Source organism: Malania oleifera, unplaced genomic scaffold (assembly GCF_029873635.1).
Source record: "Malania oleifera isolate guangnan ecotype guangnan unplaced genomic scaffold, ASM2987363v1 ctg427, whole genome shotgun sequence".
Taxonomy (NCBI): Eukaryota; Viridiplantae; Streptophyta; class Magnoliopsida; order Santalales; family Ximeniaceae; genus Malania; species Malania oleifera.
The window spans coordinates 1-16,402 of record NW_026651964.1 but is presented as its reverse complement, the minus strand read 5'-3'; the positions used below and the strand labels follow the sequence as shown (position 1 = coordinate 16,402).

Here is a 16,402-nt window from a genome sequence, read left to right as displayed (position 1 = left end):
CACTACTAATTTCACAATCGTGCATACACGCACAAACACATATTGTGACAACTTGAATGAAAATGGAATTTAAATAATAAAGAGGATAAAGAAGTCACCAGAGAACTCGTCGACGAAGACAGAAATTTCATTGACGAGAGCAGAAGAAAATTCGTCGACAAAGACTAAATTTCGTCGACGAAGAAATACCGAGAGAGGTTTGAGCCGACTGAATTTCGTCGACGAAGGATTGAATTTTGTCAACGAAATTAGTGAAGGATTCGTCGACGAATGACGTGGCTTGTCGACGAAATCCCTTGTTTTATAAATATCAAAATCCAAATTTTTAACTTCACAATTAAGCTAACTCTCTCCTCTCTCTCTCCCCTTCGGCCCTCTCTCTTTCTCTCTCATCGATTTTGGGCTATATTTATGTAAGATCGACAATCCGAAGTCACCACGACGCTCCTGGGGAAGTTCTCTCCAAATTTTTCAGAGTGGATCCTTGGTGAAAGTAAGTTGGAAATCATCCCTGAGTTGAGGTAAGGCTCTTTAAGCCAAATTTGGCCTTATGATAATTATAGGAAATGATATACACGTGAAAATACTGAGGTTTAATATTGAAAATTTTCAGTTTCAAGGTATTTATCAGGAAATCCTACGGGGGTTAGATCAGGATATTTTAGGAGCTTTCTCAGTAGTCAGATAAGGGAATAAACTAAAGCAGTTACTTTCTTGCAAATTTTTGTTAATTGTGAGAAAAGTTATTTTCAGGAAAAGCATATATTATATCTGTATATTACGAAGGAAATGTATGTTTGAGAAAAATACTGTTACTATATTGAAATGTATATATATGTATGAGACGCCGGAAACTATGATTTTGGAATACAATGCATGGTTTTTATACAACAAATTTGTGGCATGAATGTTATTTTACATGGAAGAATATCATGATATGATAAATATACGAAGGGACTATGTTTTGAGAAATTATGAAATAGTACAGTTCATTACAATGTTGAAATACATGATAAATGATTTATTTTCAGAATGGTACTATGATATGTTCGGCGCAAGGCCATAATTTATGAAATGTTCGGCGCAAGGCTTTATGAAATGTTTGGCGTAAGGCCGTGATATATGAAATATTTGGCGCAAGGTCATATTTATGTAATTATGAAAGATGTCATATGATTATGTAATATATGTTATCAGAACCCGGATGTTAGTTTAGTTCAGTTCCGGAGCTCGGTACCGTAGCTATTTATAGATCAGATATCTATGTTCAGACTTGTGCTAACCACCTCACAAGGGGGTGGGAGATGGATAGTCGATGTGACTTTCAGTGTAGAGTTGTAGACGTCTACCTAGTAGTCCGGACTAGGGTGCGGTGGGCCCATCGTACTTACAGAAATATTTGACTCGGCAGTGGTCGGCCAGTCATTGTCGAGTCTCGCCTTTGAGCTGTACAACCAGTCATGGGGGGTAATACATGACATTAGCTAGCTATTCATCCTGGGTATGTTTTCAGTATTATCACATATAATAGAATTATTAATAAATATGAAAGTATATGAGAATTTAATATGTTATGATGAATGTTTATCGATATATGAAATGTATTGTATATGTATAATTGCATTAAATATTCATGTTGCCACACAGTTGTATTTTGTTTATTTTCCCTTACTGAGAAGTGTCTCATCCCTCAAACTAAATATATTTTTCAAGAGACCTTGAGAGACTGGCGGGTCGTGGCCGCCGTTGAGTGAGTTGAACTTCCCTACTAGTATGGTAAGCAGTGAACTAGGATCACGAGATTTTTGTTGTATGATCCTAGTGTTACTTTGACTTTTTGGAGATTGTAAACATATACAGTATGTTGATAATGTAGTAAACTTTGGTATTATGTATTACGGTTGGATGTATGAGATTTTATACTTGTTGCTGCTTAAGATTCTGCTGTGAATGTTAGGTGTCCCCGCTACCCACGGGTTCGGGTTGACTTTTTTCATTTATTATGTTATATTTTATATTAAGAAATTGAAATCGTTACACATATGATCAGTAATCCCGGTGTCGTCACACCTTTTGGTGCAAAGTCAGCTCGTGACATATAGCGTTGGCTCGTAGCCAACCTGCGTAACACGACGCCACCGGCACATGGCTAGTCCCCGGCTCCCATGGCATCGTATCGGCGCTAAACTGATGGATCCACACCCTTCGGCCTTATCTGCCGGAATAGGCTCACGCCCTCGAATATAGAGCCGAACACTCTGTCAATCTATGGCCAGCGATTTCATATGTTCTCGGATATAGAGCCGAACACTCTCAGTACCTGGAACAATTCGGAACCACGTTCCTACTAGCATTTAAACCAATCACACACACATGCATGCTCATATAACCAAACAAACCATACCCATTTGGTAATCTAAAATCACGATTTTCCAAACACATACAGTTTAAACAAGTCAAGGCATAGCCATCCCTATAACACAGTATAAATCAACATATACATTTGGTTTTCAACAAAACTAGGGATGCAGCCCGTTGCCCCCTTTTTCCTAAAACTGTAATCATGAAAAATCCATAGTTTTTCCCGTTAGATCCCCCCAAAATGAGTAGCCAAAAAACACACAGGACCGTGAACCACAGTTCTACCGAGTTCGATTTAAAAAATAACCGATATAAACATAATTCCCCTTACCTTTTCCCCAAATAGTCAATCCCGAACTCTAAGGCCCCTAAACAACAAACCGAGTTCCAAAACCTACAACCAACAGTATATAATATACTCACAACACTATTCTCTACTAAACTACTGGATCAGAATTGAAAATCGAGGCCCCACCTTGTTTTGAAGCTAAAATATGAAAATCTTCAAAATAAGATTCCGATCTGTAGAACTTGTAGAGAATCCTTCCACGATCCTTGGGGTAACTTCAGATTAACGATTCTTGTGACGAATGGCGAAGAAATCTAGAAAGATAGAGAGTAGGGAGAGTTCTAGAGAGAGAGAGAGAGAGAGAGAGATAGGATTTAGTTTTCTTAGTTGAGAAGTAAGAGATTTGATATTTATAGCCCTTTGACTCGAGCGTCTTCATCAACAAGATGGTGTTCTCGTCGACGAGGTCATATAGATAGTTGGTCGACAAGATGGTGGATTCGTCAATGAATCCTGATATCTCAGATTTTTCGAAATCTCTCAGCTTCTCCTTGTCGACAAGCCTCTAAACTTTGTCGATGAGACTTACATGGACTTTGTCGATGAACTCTGGCTTCGTCGACGAATCCTACTAAATTCCCAAATTTCTGTGTGTTTATCTGCAGGAGGCTACCGTGGGTTTTACCAGAGGTGGGTCACCGAAGTTGATGAATGGATCTGGGTATGGCGATGGAGATGAGCAACGCAGGCAACGACGACGGCGAGGATGAGAGGCGACGGTGACGGTGAGGATGATGATGGAGTTGCTGTGTTGTTGCTCTTGCGGCGGCCGTTGAGTGTTCTACGTGCGGCGGTGCTCACGACAACGTCTGAGAGGCTGGTGTTGGAGGTTGGTGAGCGTATGTTGGTGCTCATGACGGCGCTAGCTACTGTAGTCATGATGCTCACCGATGTGAGGGAGGCGGTGTTGTGAGATGGTTTGCAAGGTGAAGATGGAGACACAAGATGGGGAAGCCCTCCTTGCGGGTGTGTCGTGTTGGTAGCAGTGCTGCAGTGCATGAGGAATAGAAGGGATCATGATGGCGGTTGGCTGTTAGCAGGGTTGAAGGGCAGTGGCGGCTGTGGAGAGAGGTAAAGAGGGAGGAAGATGAGAGTCGCGAGAGATGTTGTGGTGGTGTCGAAACGTGGGTTGTCAGCGAGAGATATGGTGTGGCTCTCTTCTCTATAGTAGTGTGGGTGTATGCCGTGAGGCTGTGAGAGATAAGATGGGATCATGGGGAGAAAGAGAGGGAGATGGCTACAGCTGTGGGGGGTGCTAGGGCTTCTTTTTTTTTTTGGTGTGTCTCCGCCCCCATGGCTCTGTGCGTGTGTGCCCCCCTAAGAGCCTTTTTATAAGCTTTCTTCCCCAAACCCTAATAATAATAATAATAATAATAATAATAATAATAATAATAATAGTGGTAATAATAAAAAAAGAAAAAATAATAATAATAACCCCTTTGTTATATTTGGCTCAGGTAAAAATAGGATGTCTACAACTGCCCCTTTTTGTAGGTTTTGTTACTTCAATGTAACGGCAGAAACTCTCATACGTTTTTGTAGCAATAAACTTGTAAAAATAAAAGACACCTATTTTAACCAGACCATACAACTACCTATGGCTTTCAGGTCATTCAAGTGTTATTTGTTTCTGCCAACCAGGGATGATTTACATTGAATGTAAAAATTCAAGTCGTATCGGATACAATGATCCTCATATGACACAACAGTGGTTTGCTTCGAATGTAAGAATTCGAGTCGTAGCGGATACGATGATCCAAGCCACTTCAAGCAGTAATAAGGTGTGAAACCAAAGTTTGAAAAATGGTTACTCTATTGGGGAAATGCACTTGGGTGTAGGGTCCTGATTTCGATGAATGGATCTATGTTTCCCTAGGGTCAGCAGCCTCAGTTTCCAAGTAAATCAATGTATGCCTAGGGTTGGTTGTCCTAGTTTCAGACATTAGCATAACAGGAATTGCTCAGTTAAGGATACATTATTCAAAAGCTTATCCAATCAGACAGGTGTGAAGGGTGCTCTATTGCTATGTGTATGCATGTTGCTAACTCGTGATGCCAAAATAAAGTGATATGCTATTACATGTATGCATGTTGCTAACTTGTGATGCTAGAATGTAGAGGTACATGCATGTTGTTTGATATGATACGAGAACATGGGGATATGTATGCATGTTGCATGATATGACATGTATGCATTTTTTTAAAAAAAAAATTTTAAATTTTATTTTTTGTGCAATGCATGAAATGTATGATGATGTATGAACTTCCTTTTTCCAATGCGTGTGTAATCAACAACTCAATCTCTGATCTTGGCTATGTTGTCTCTAAATTGGTTCCCCTGAAACTCAACCCGAAATCTGCCCCAGCTGAATGGATCTATAATAATAATAATAATAATAGCCCCTTTGTTATATTTGGTTCAGACAAAAATAGGGTGTCTAAAAGATTGTATATATATTGCGATTCAGTCATTACATTGTTTAAAATTTCTTTGAGTAAAAGACACTCACATCCTCTAAAATTTGCCAAAAAGATAAAGACCTCCCCTGAAATTTTAAAAATCCCACAAACCTCCCCTCAAGTTTGAATCTATGGATATTCATGACCCCTTATGTCAACATTCTGTTAGGTTAAAAAGTTAATATATTTTTTTTCAATTATACCTTCAACCCTTAGGTTAGCTTCCTATACATGATTTTTTTTTCTTAGTTATACTGTCAATTCTCAACCCACAGGTTGTTGGGTTTTGTTTTCTCTATTACTTGAAATATACTTAAAAAATTTTGTTCTCATCATAGGTAAATGTAGGATATTTGATGGGAATAACTATTGAATCAATGAAGTAAAAAATTTATTATTTTCATTTCAATTTGATATGGAAGTAAAATTGAATACAGAAGTCTCAGGGACTCTTAAGTCACCATTGCGCCACTTTGTGACCCGATGGTGCGGCACCAACCTTGGGGGTGGAAACTAGCTGCTCATTGATACAACCCTAGTAATTCATTGAGAGTAAACTCCCAAGTGGGATCAAACCTAGGACCGTGAGATTACCAAAGTCTTTAAGGCGCCCTTACTAGTTGATCTAACCCATCTGGGCCAATCATATCTATTAATGTATGTATTTACACCTTAACTTTTTTTCCAGAAGAACTCACATGGAAAGAAATTTTGAGGAAGTTAAAAGTTGACTCCTAACAAAATAATATTTTGCCCTCACTCTTAAAAGTAATAAAGTAAAAAGACCTATTTATTTTTTTGTAAAAATATATAAAATAGGAAAAATAAATTTTAATGAGCTGTAAGTATTTCTTTTTTACAATTTTTGTTTTAAAAATTATGATTTGAAACAGCTATTAGTTGTGTTACATGTACATTTCTGTCCATTTAAAATAGATATACTGGAAATATAGAAACAATTTTATGTTAATATTATTTATATTTTTTTGATACCCACTGAAGAAAATTGCTGAGTTCATCACTATTTCAACCAATAAATTTTCTTGAGATAGAAAATGTTTTATTGTCTCTACCATGCAAAAGTATTGAGATAGAAAACACAGTAAAGTGCACCACCATACTGCTTGTTCTTAAAACTTGTTCATAATAGGCGCAGGTTGGATCTAAAAGCTTATAAAAACCTTAAGTGAGGCCCAACAATTGAATAAACGTTTAGTTCAGCATCTGCTAGAAGAAAAAGCACTCGCTGCCATCAAAGGCCAACAGAAAACCAGAAAATGGGAGAGGACAAATTGTCTACAGCAGCACAAAAGCAGAGTATTTCTTTTTTCCCAAATTATCCTATAATGGCAGCTCTTAAGCTACCAAGGAACCCCTTAAGCTTAGTGCATACTTTGGCAAACCAAGGCCCAGATTTTCCTGCTGAAAAGGCAATGGAGGAAGAGATGATTGAGCCGCTCACTGTGAAGCCATTCTCCATCCTTTTTTTGTTTTTCTTTTTGCAAATTTTCAACAATCAAAATTTTATTATTTATTACCAACCCGCAGAAGATACTGACCTTTGAAAGGGTGAAGATGTTCCATTTGAAGGTTCTTGAGATCCTACTTCCAATCGTAGCATGAATATAAATATTGTTCTTGGAGATAATTTTCCACATGCTTGTTGCATGGGTCAACAAATCTTTACCAAGTATTTCCTCGCTTGCCATTCAAAATAACCTGCGTGAAAAGTAATACTAGAATTATTTTCTTGTACATAGAGAACATGAGCTTTAAGAATCATAGGAAAATGAACCAAGATATAAGACAACCACATTATACACATTATTAAGCCCAAAAACTACTATAAAAACTCACAACGAATTGTTTAATCTAATACTTTAAGCCTTCAAACCAAACTTAAAACCATAGGCTCATCATTTTACCTTACAATAAAACATGTAAGACAGAGATGCCCATGACTTGAAGTTCAGACCTTTACACTTATAAACTCTTCAGCCAAAAGAGTTCAAACCCCAATCAAAAGCACAGGATCATCTCTTGCTTCGTTTGACATACCTTCATCAATCTCTCAACATTTGAACTTCTAAGGATTATTTAGTTCCTCCCTCCTGGTGCACTCCATTCTTCTTCATTACTGTGAGCGGAATTCAATATTTCCTGAATTCTTATTATTATGTACATCCCAATCTTACATTATATAATACAATTAACTATTCTAAACAAGGAAATAACCCCCCTACAAAATAATGTATGATCTTCTACATTTACCCACTTTCCTAATTTACTCATTATTCACAAAGATACTTGGGATTTTAACACTCCCCCTTAAGTTGGATCATAAATATTAATCATCTCCAACTTGCTAATGAGATCATCAAAGTTCTCTCGTGCCAACCCTTTAGTAAAGATATTTGCAGTTTGTTCCTTTGTAGATACATAAGTCATACAGATAGTTCTTTCTTCAACTTTCTCCTTAATAAAATGTCAGTCCACTTCCACATGTTTAGTCTTGTCATGTTGAACTGGATTGAGAGAGATATTGATGACTACTTTGTTGCCACAATAGAGTTTGATAGGAAATTTCACTAGGACTTGTAGTTCTTTCAAGAGTTTCCGTAACCACTGTCCTTCATATATTCCTTAAGTAACTGCCTTGAACTCAGCTTCGGCACTACTACGAGCCACTACATTTTGTTTTTTGCTTCTCCAAGTTACTAGATTTCCCCAAGAGAGTGTGCAATAACTAATGGTGGCCCAATCTGTATCTGTAAAGATCTCTACTTCCTTACTTTCACATTTCTTGAAGAAAAGTCCTTTGCTTGGGGAGCCCTTGAGATATCGAAGGATCTTGTACACGACATCTAAATGAGCTTCTTTTGGTGAATGCATGTGTTGGCTTACCACACTAACCGCAAATGCAATATCTGGTCTGGTATATGAGAGGTAGATTAGCTTACCAACCAATCTCTGATACCTTTCCTTTTCAACTGGTATTCCACAGTCTTCGATCCTTTTTACTGCTTCAATCAAGGTTTCACTAGGTTTGCATCCAAGCATGTCAGTTTCAATTAGGAGATCAGTGATATAATTTTGCTGAGAGACACTAATACCCTTTTTCGTTCTAGCAACTTCCATGCCCAAGAAGTACCGCATTTGTCCCAAGTCTTTAACTTCAAATTCTGTAACTAGAACTTTCTTCAATCTTTCTATTTCTATTGTATCATCCAAAGTTAAGATTATATCATCAACATACACAATTAGGATTGTTCTCTTACTGTAGTAACCCGAACCCAGAAAATAAAAGAAAAGAAAATAAAAGGGAGGAAGAAAGGAAAATGATAGAAAAAGAGGCATTTTAATAAGGCCGAGACAAAACCGTAGACAATTTTCTGAGCCAGGGAAAATTTGTCGCTGATGTTGGGTAAACAAGTAGGTCAACCACAAAACCGTCGACGATTTTGTGGAAACAGGGGAAATCGTCGACGGTTTTCCTCTAGCACTGCTTGCCTATAAATAGGAACAAGCTCATTTTTTAAGAGAAAATCAAAAAGCTCTCTTCTCTTTCCTAGGGTTTCGGAACCTTTTCTTCAAAAAGACTTCCCGAACTCCGTTTTGGGTCCCATTTGTCTCTATCACCCTTGGTATAGCTAAGATACGCCATTTACAAATGCATTCTTAATGTCAAGTTGTTGTAGCGGCCAATCTAAGTTGGGTGCAAGGGACAAAAGGACCGAAACTGTATTCAAGTTTGCCATCGGTGCAAATGTCTTTGTATAGTCAATGCCATAAGTTTGTGTAAATCCTTTTACAATGAGTCTGACTTTATATCTTTTAATTGTCCCATCAGATTTATATTTCATTTTAAAGATCCATTTACAACCAACTTACTTCTTCCCACTCAGCAAATTCATTACATCCCAAGTTCCATTTTTCTCCAGGGCCCACATTTCCTACTTGACAGCCTCCCTCCATTTAGGTATTTCCAAAGCTTCCTGAATATTCTTTGGAATTCTCATCCTCTTGAGGTTAGAGGCAAAATCACGATATCCTGTAGACAAGATTTTATAAGACATGTATTTAGCCCAGGGATATTAAGAACATGACCTGGTTTGTTTTCTGATTGCAATAGGTAAATTGATGTCATCAGGTACAGGATTATCATAAGAGAGCTCATGATTATCTATTACTGGATCGAGATTGGGGGTGGACTCATGGTTGTTCGAAGCCATCATCGGTTCCAACGACCTTGGTGCCTCAGGTATGAGATTCTTCCCGTTCTTTGTATTCAGCTTTCTTGAGTAAATAAGTATGTCTGTGTTGTTTTGATTTCCTACATCTCCCCCTATGGTTAAGTGCTCTTTTGTGTAGACACATCAGAAAGTGATGCAATAGGAGGCTCAGTAGATGGGTCAGGGAATGAAGCAATGGAAGACTCTATAAATGGCACAGATTCAGTAGTAACGAAGTCAAAGAACCGATCTTCACTTCATTTCTCCCCCTGAAGAGAGGTCTTTGGGAAATAAGGAGTGGTTTCAAAGAATGTGACATCAAGGCTAACAAACATCCTTTTTGAGACTGGGTCATAGCATTTGTAACCTTTTTGAGTAGGAGAGTAACCAATGAAGACACATTTAACGGCGTGAAGATCCAATTTATCCCGATGATGAGCATGAACATGAACAAAAACAGTACAGCTAAAGATTTTCGGTGTAAGATTATAGGGGAGTTGAGAAGTAGGAAAATGTTCCTGGAATTTCTGGAGAGGGGTGGCAAAGGAAAGTACTTGACTCGGCATTCGATTAATGAGATATGTAGCCGTTAAGATGGCATCGCCCCAAAAATAGTTTTCCATGTTGGTAATGAACATCAATGCCCGAGCTACATCAAGTATATGTCTTCTTTTTTCGTTCAACAACCCCATTTTGTTAAGTGGTATCCACATAAGAACTCCAATCAACAATCCCATTTTCTTGAAGATAAGTTCCCAAAATATCAATAAAATATTTTGTACCATTATTAGTACGTAAAATTTGAATATGAGTCTGGAATTGTGTTCAAATCATGAAATGAAAGCTGAGAAAAATGGAACAAACTTCAGTTTTGTCTTCCAACAAGTAAACCTAACAAAGACGAGTATAGTCATCAATAAAAGTAACAAATCATTTCTTATGGGTGCGATTAAGGGATCTTGAGGGTCCCCACAAATCATTATGAATCATAGTAAATGGGCGGGATGGTTTGTATATGGATGATGGGAAAGAAGCACGACGGTGTTTTGCAAGTTCACAGACTTCACATTGAAATTCAGAAGACATTTTATTTGAACAGATAGATGGAAACAAACGTTTTAAACATTGAAAATTTGGGTGACCCATCCTAGAATGCCATAACAAAAGTTTACTATCTATAGAAGTAGATGTAGAATCACAAATTGCAGTATTACGTTGTCCACTCAATTTCCTCCTCAAAGTAGTAGAGTCCCTCATACGCCTTAGCAGTGCCAATCATCTTCCCCGATGATAGGTCCTGAAAAACACAATGAGATTAAACAAATTTAGCACAACAATTGGAGTCTTTTGTTAACTGGCTTATGGATAACAAGTTGCAAGATAACTTGGGAACATGTAGGATAGATTTTAAAGTTACAGAGTCAGATATGCCAATACTTCCTTTACTGACAACAGGTGAGAGAGAACCATCTGCAATTTTGACTCTCAGATTTCCAACATATGGTGAATAGGAAGAAAACAATTGATAAGAACCAATCATATGATCAGATGCATTTGAGTCAATTATCCATGATGATTTGTAACAACATACAGTATTTAAGGCTGACAAATAATTACCTCGGTGAGCCAGAGAACCAGTGGAAGACTGACTCGATGTTTGAATTGAAGAAATCATTTTATACAACTGATCCAACTGCCCAGGGCTGAATGCACTACTTGGAGTGGTATTATTAGTTTTTTTTACCTTGTGATTTTTCAGTTGAACTATCAGTGGTAGCCTGATATCCATGATTCTTTTGATATTGTCTCGGCTTCCAATCTGCAGGCTTTCCATGAATCTCCTAGCAGGTATCTTTTGAATGACCTAGCTTTCGACAATGTTCGCACCATAGTTTACCATTTTGTGATCGTTGACCGAATCCCGTTGGGCCTTTTGATATAAGGTCCAAGACGTCAGGCCCATTAGTATTGGCACTCAGATTTTGGATGGACAGGTTGGGCTCGATACGTTCTCCCTTGGGTCTCAGCATCACTTGTCTCCTACTCTCCTCCCTCCTTACCTCTATGAATACCTCTCGGGTTGAAGGCATAGGTCGCCAGCCGAGGATTCATCCCCGCACATCGTCTATATCTCAGTTGAGTCTGGCCAAGAACTCGAAGACCCTTTCGTTTTCGAGCCTCCACTTATATCTCTTGTTGTCGCTGGAGCACTCCCACTCCTCTTCGATGCTCAGATCGAGCTCCTGCCAGAGATGGGTCATCTCCATGAAATACTTTGTGACATCTCTATCACCTTCTTCGTAGCCAAGAATAGGTATATTTTTCCAATTGCCGGCTTCATCGAGTTGCCGAGCCAAGCCGTGACCATGGAGTTTTTAGATCTCCATGTTTGCAAGGCGACAACATCGGAAGGGTCTAGTTTCCTCCGTTCGCCGGTAAGGAAACCCAATTTCCCTTTTCCTTAAATGACCAACTTTATGGATGGAGCCCATTCTCGGAAGTTTTTTCCGTTCAATTTCTCCATTGAGAGTGGAAAGATCGTATTGTCCAGCCTATTCAAACCCCCAGCGGATGTAGCCTCCAAATCCCCTTTGGGTTTTCCCAAAGAAGTCGACCCTCTACTGGTGCTGCTGGCCATTGTTTGCTAAGGTTGAGAAACCCTAACTTTGATCCAGCGGAATTCAATATTTCTTGAATTCTTATTATTATGTACATCCCAATTTTACATTATATAATACAATCGACTATTCTAAATGAGGAAATAATCCCCCTACAGAATAATGTATGATCTTCTACATTTATCCACTTTCCTAATTTACTCATTATTCACAAAGATACTTGAGATTTTAACAATTACTTATATGCAATTCTATTTTAACACTAAAATCAAGGACTCTTCTCTACAAGGACTACATCAATTTTTGAGGAGATAATGTTGAGCGCTATTGCAAGTTTTACTCAAGATGTAAAGAGAAGTATCAACAAGAGTTGCTAGTTTTTTATACTCACAACTTCTATCTATTTTATTAAAACTTTTTCAAGTTAAAGTCTTACTAATCTTGTAGAAACTGCCATTGAAAGCAGTACTTCTATAGAATTATAAGAAGGTATTGCTAATATTTTGACAAAGTCTTAGAGGGCTTACGACTCATTTAGTTGTTGAAAATAATTTTCCCTTTTAGTTTTGCATCGCATTCCAAAAAAAAAAAAAAGTTATCTAAATTTTTAGTTTTACGACATTTATTTTAAAAAAATCAATGACAATAAAAAAAAATTGTAGCACTAATTTGCTTGTAGATATAATTTTATTTTTAGCCATTATTTTTTTATTTTATAAATTTATGAAAACTTTTTGAAAACATTTTTTTATTATTTTCTAAAATTCTTATTTCTTACAATGTATTTGGAACCATACAATTTGGATATTAGACTTTGATTTACGTGGATTGTAACAAAATATAATATAAAATGGTATTAAACTTATATTAAATTCACATAAATCCAAATTCAAACCTTAAAACCCATGATCTCATACACCACCTTATATAATTTTTGGGAAAAAAAATTGTCCTTTTTCTAATTATTTTGAAAGTTAAAAATAAAAATGAAAAGTTATTTTGCACAACTAAGCAAAGACTTTATTTTTGTATCATTTAATACGAGTCTTGGAAAACTAAAATACGAGTTAAATTTTTCTAATTCTTTGAAACTAAAATAGAAAATGAACACAAGAAAAACATTCAAGTTCATGAAACCATGGATGTGGCATTCATAAGTAAAGTGCATTATTCCCTTAGGAGAATATTGGTCACAAAAAAAAAAAAAAAAATTAAACGAAATACATGAAATAGTGATATATGTAAAAAAAGGTAAATGAATTTCTATCATTTATGCAACTAAAACAACAAATGTTCCAATATAAATAATGGTAAAATGTACTATATTGTCTACTATTATACCAATCATAGTAATGAGTTAGTTTTGAATCAACATCTTACGCTTCTTTATAATGTTCCAAGCTGCCTTCCCAAATCTGACGGATTTGCATAAAACAGAATCTAGTCTGCATCAAAGATGGAAATGTCATATTTAAATAATTATGGAATTATGGAATGCTATGTATGCCCCTTTATTTCATAGAGATGTAGACTAGCATCACAATAATAGTGTTTCATGCTAAGAAACTATTTCATAACATTAATGATGCATGATTGACTGACGGATCTTGGTTTGTCTCTCCAACATTATTTAAATATTATATAAATATATAAATTTATTTAAGCAAATTTTACATGTAAATTATATGTTTAATATATATATATATATATATATATAATAGTTAGAATTGCAAGAATTATTAACTTGTATATCTTAACTAACGGTTAATCACTTGATAAATACCTTTATTTAATCAAACTTATAAGATTATAATGACATTAAATTTGATGAATTAATGATTTCCATGTAGGCCCACCCTTAGAAGCGTTTACTCTAAATGCACCTATTTTACAAAATATTTTTATTTTGGAAAAATGTTGTTCAATTTTTGAAAAATGTAATTCAATAAATTATCATTTTAATAATTAAGGATTTGTACGTTGTGAAGTTAATAAAATTAATAGATGGATTTTATAGACTTTACATGTATTAATGTTGTAAGGATTGTAAATTTAGTTTATTAGAGAGACTTGGTAAGGAATTTAAATAATTAATAACATTATAGTTAGTTTCTTGTATTTTATTTTATTAAAATATAAACTTAGTTTAATATAAAATATTTAAATATTTAATTTAATATATTAGATGTTAAGATGATACTCTATTTTATCGTCATATTCAATTGGAGGTAATAAGTATGTTTATTTTAAGAAACTTAAATACCGCTGCGGTAGTTATATGTTTAACTATTTAAATATTATTAAAAGGGTTTAATAACTGTTCAAAATTAGTTTACTGTTACGTAATTTAGGGTGAAGGATTAAGCGCGTATAGACTGTGAGTAAAATTATATATTGAATAAATTTGGGTTAATAAAAATTTTTATAAGCGATTAACAGCTAGAAACTAAATATTGAGATTTTAATTTTTAATAAAAGCCAAGACCTTCTATTACAAGCGTAAATTGTTCGATGCACAAAAAGGGTATTGTGGGGGCCACTCCATGCATCGAATTGGTTCTTCTGCCCAAAGTGTTTTTCAACCCGCTGGAGGCGGAACATTATTATTATTGCGCAGAGAAGAAAAGAAATAGGAAAACAGGGAAGCTCTTCAGTTTGGCATTAGCTATGTGTATTTTCGGCAAGAAATCACCGACCCATGCTCCCTCCTGCCACATATCCCCGCCAACTCGCAGTCTCCCACAATTCTTGTATCATTTTGGGACATGAACCGGAATTCTTGCTCCTTTCCTGATCACCCCCTCGTCTTTTCCCCTCAGTTCGCCAGTGCGAACTGAATTCTCGAATGTTTGGCCGTTAGCCCCGCACGACCCATCTTAAGGTTTTGGCGGCAGGGTCCTGTGGGCAGACGCAAGAGGAAAAGGAGGAAATATATACTCTAGTTTAGGACATTCCCTAATGGCCAGGGAGCTTACAGTGAAAATCGCTTCCCCTCGATACTGGCGACGGTGGTTGTAATTCTTAGCATCCCCTTTCAAACTGCTCCCTCCTGAAGCTTTTTAAGAGGCTTGAGGTTTTCAAAACACGACAGCAAACTAAGGTCTCCACCGCGGTAAAAAAAATTACCGGCAACAATATTAGTAACAGTGGCGGTAATAGGCAACACTCTCTGCCCATAAGTAATGCATTCCTCGGCAGGGCTCATTTGCATCTCTCTAAAATCCTCAACGTTTTTCCCGAAGACCCAAAAATTGACAAACTGTAGAATAGAAATCATTGCATGCCCTGTAACAATGCAACCCCTGAGAGGTTTGAAAGCTGTGAGGCGATTGAGGGATAGTTCCCCTGCTTCCGGACTATACGAACCCCATCATTAAGTCGTATACGTACATGGTCTACCACAGACAACATATTATTCGCGTGCAGACAGGATTTGCCGATAATGCAACGGAGAAGGAGTGCTTAACTTTTTCCAATCCTCAGATTTGAGTAAGTTGTTATTAAAGTTGAGAGGGTCAAACGACCGCAAGAGTTTGACTACTTTCTCACTTGGTCCAGACAGAGAGTGTTGCTCGTCCTGCACATGCCACCCCAACTCCAAGGCACTGCACAATCTGCCTGTAGCACTGGAGGAGGACCCTCACCCCTCACTTGAGTTTGGATGGACGGAGGATAGGAGGAAACATCCAATTCCCGACAGACATACCATTAGCAAGTTACAGGAATTTTTCCGAGGATCGCCTAATTTTCAATTGCCCATCCAAGGCGTCTCCACATTTTGATGTTCCCTTACGATCAATTTCCCTCACAATTTTTTGAGCTTGTGCCAAGAAGGAACAATTTTCAAAATTTGGGCAATTTCTAGAGCAATGTAGTGCTCTTGCTTCGTACAAGCTTGAGAGGGAATCAGGAACACAATCAATGTTTGTAGATAGACAAGTCTCTAGACCAAATGACAAACATTGACATACCTGCAAAAAAGATTTGGACATTTTGTTAATTTTTCTAAAACTCTGTTTAGCAGCAAAAAGTGTAGACGCAGCATAGGACAATCTAGCAATGTGAAAACACTCTGCACGCCCCTCCAAAATAAGTATTATTATTCATTAATGAAAGTCTCTCTAGATTCCTTGGCAATTTCCAACATTTGGAAGCTCTTCAATGGGAACCAGCTTGTTCAGCCATGAATGATTTGTACTTTCCGGATCCTGCAATATCAAGCTGCTCCTGTCTCTTATCACATTCATGCTATCTGTACGCACAATGTGAGAGTAACTTAAAGGACGTTGGAAGTTAAAACATTACATTTAAAGTTGATTCAATGATTCAGGAGTTGGCCTAGATTATACTCCTGTTGCCTGTATGCCATTTCATCTATTAGT

At 36.9% G+C, this 16,402-nt stretch overlaps 1 long non-coding RNA gene across 1 annotated transcript in view; it reads right to left on the bottom strand.

Moving 5' to 3' along the window:
- Window positions 1-13,467, bottom strand: part of LOC131147182 (uncharacterized) — a 28,515-nt gene extending 15,048 nt beyond the window's left edge. Inside the window, exons 1-2 of the long non-coding RNA XR_009134644.1 lie at window positions 13,401-13,467; window positions 6,730-6,889 (exon numbers count right to left, since the gene is read on the bottom strand). This is a non-coding gene — a long non-coding RNA (uncharacterized LOC131147182). The remainder of the gene's footprint in view (window positions 1-6,729; window positions 6,890-13,400) is intronic.
- Window positions 13,468-16,402: the final 2,935 nt, after the last annotated feature.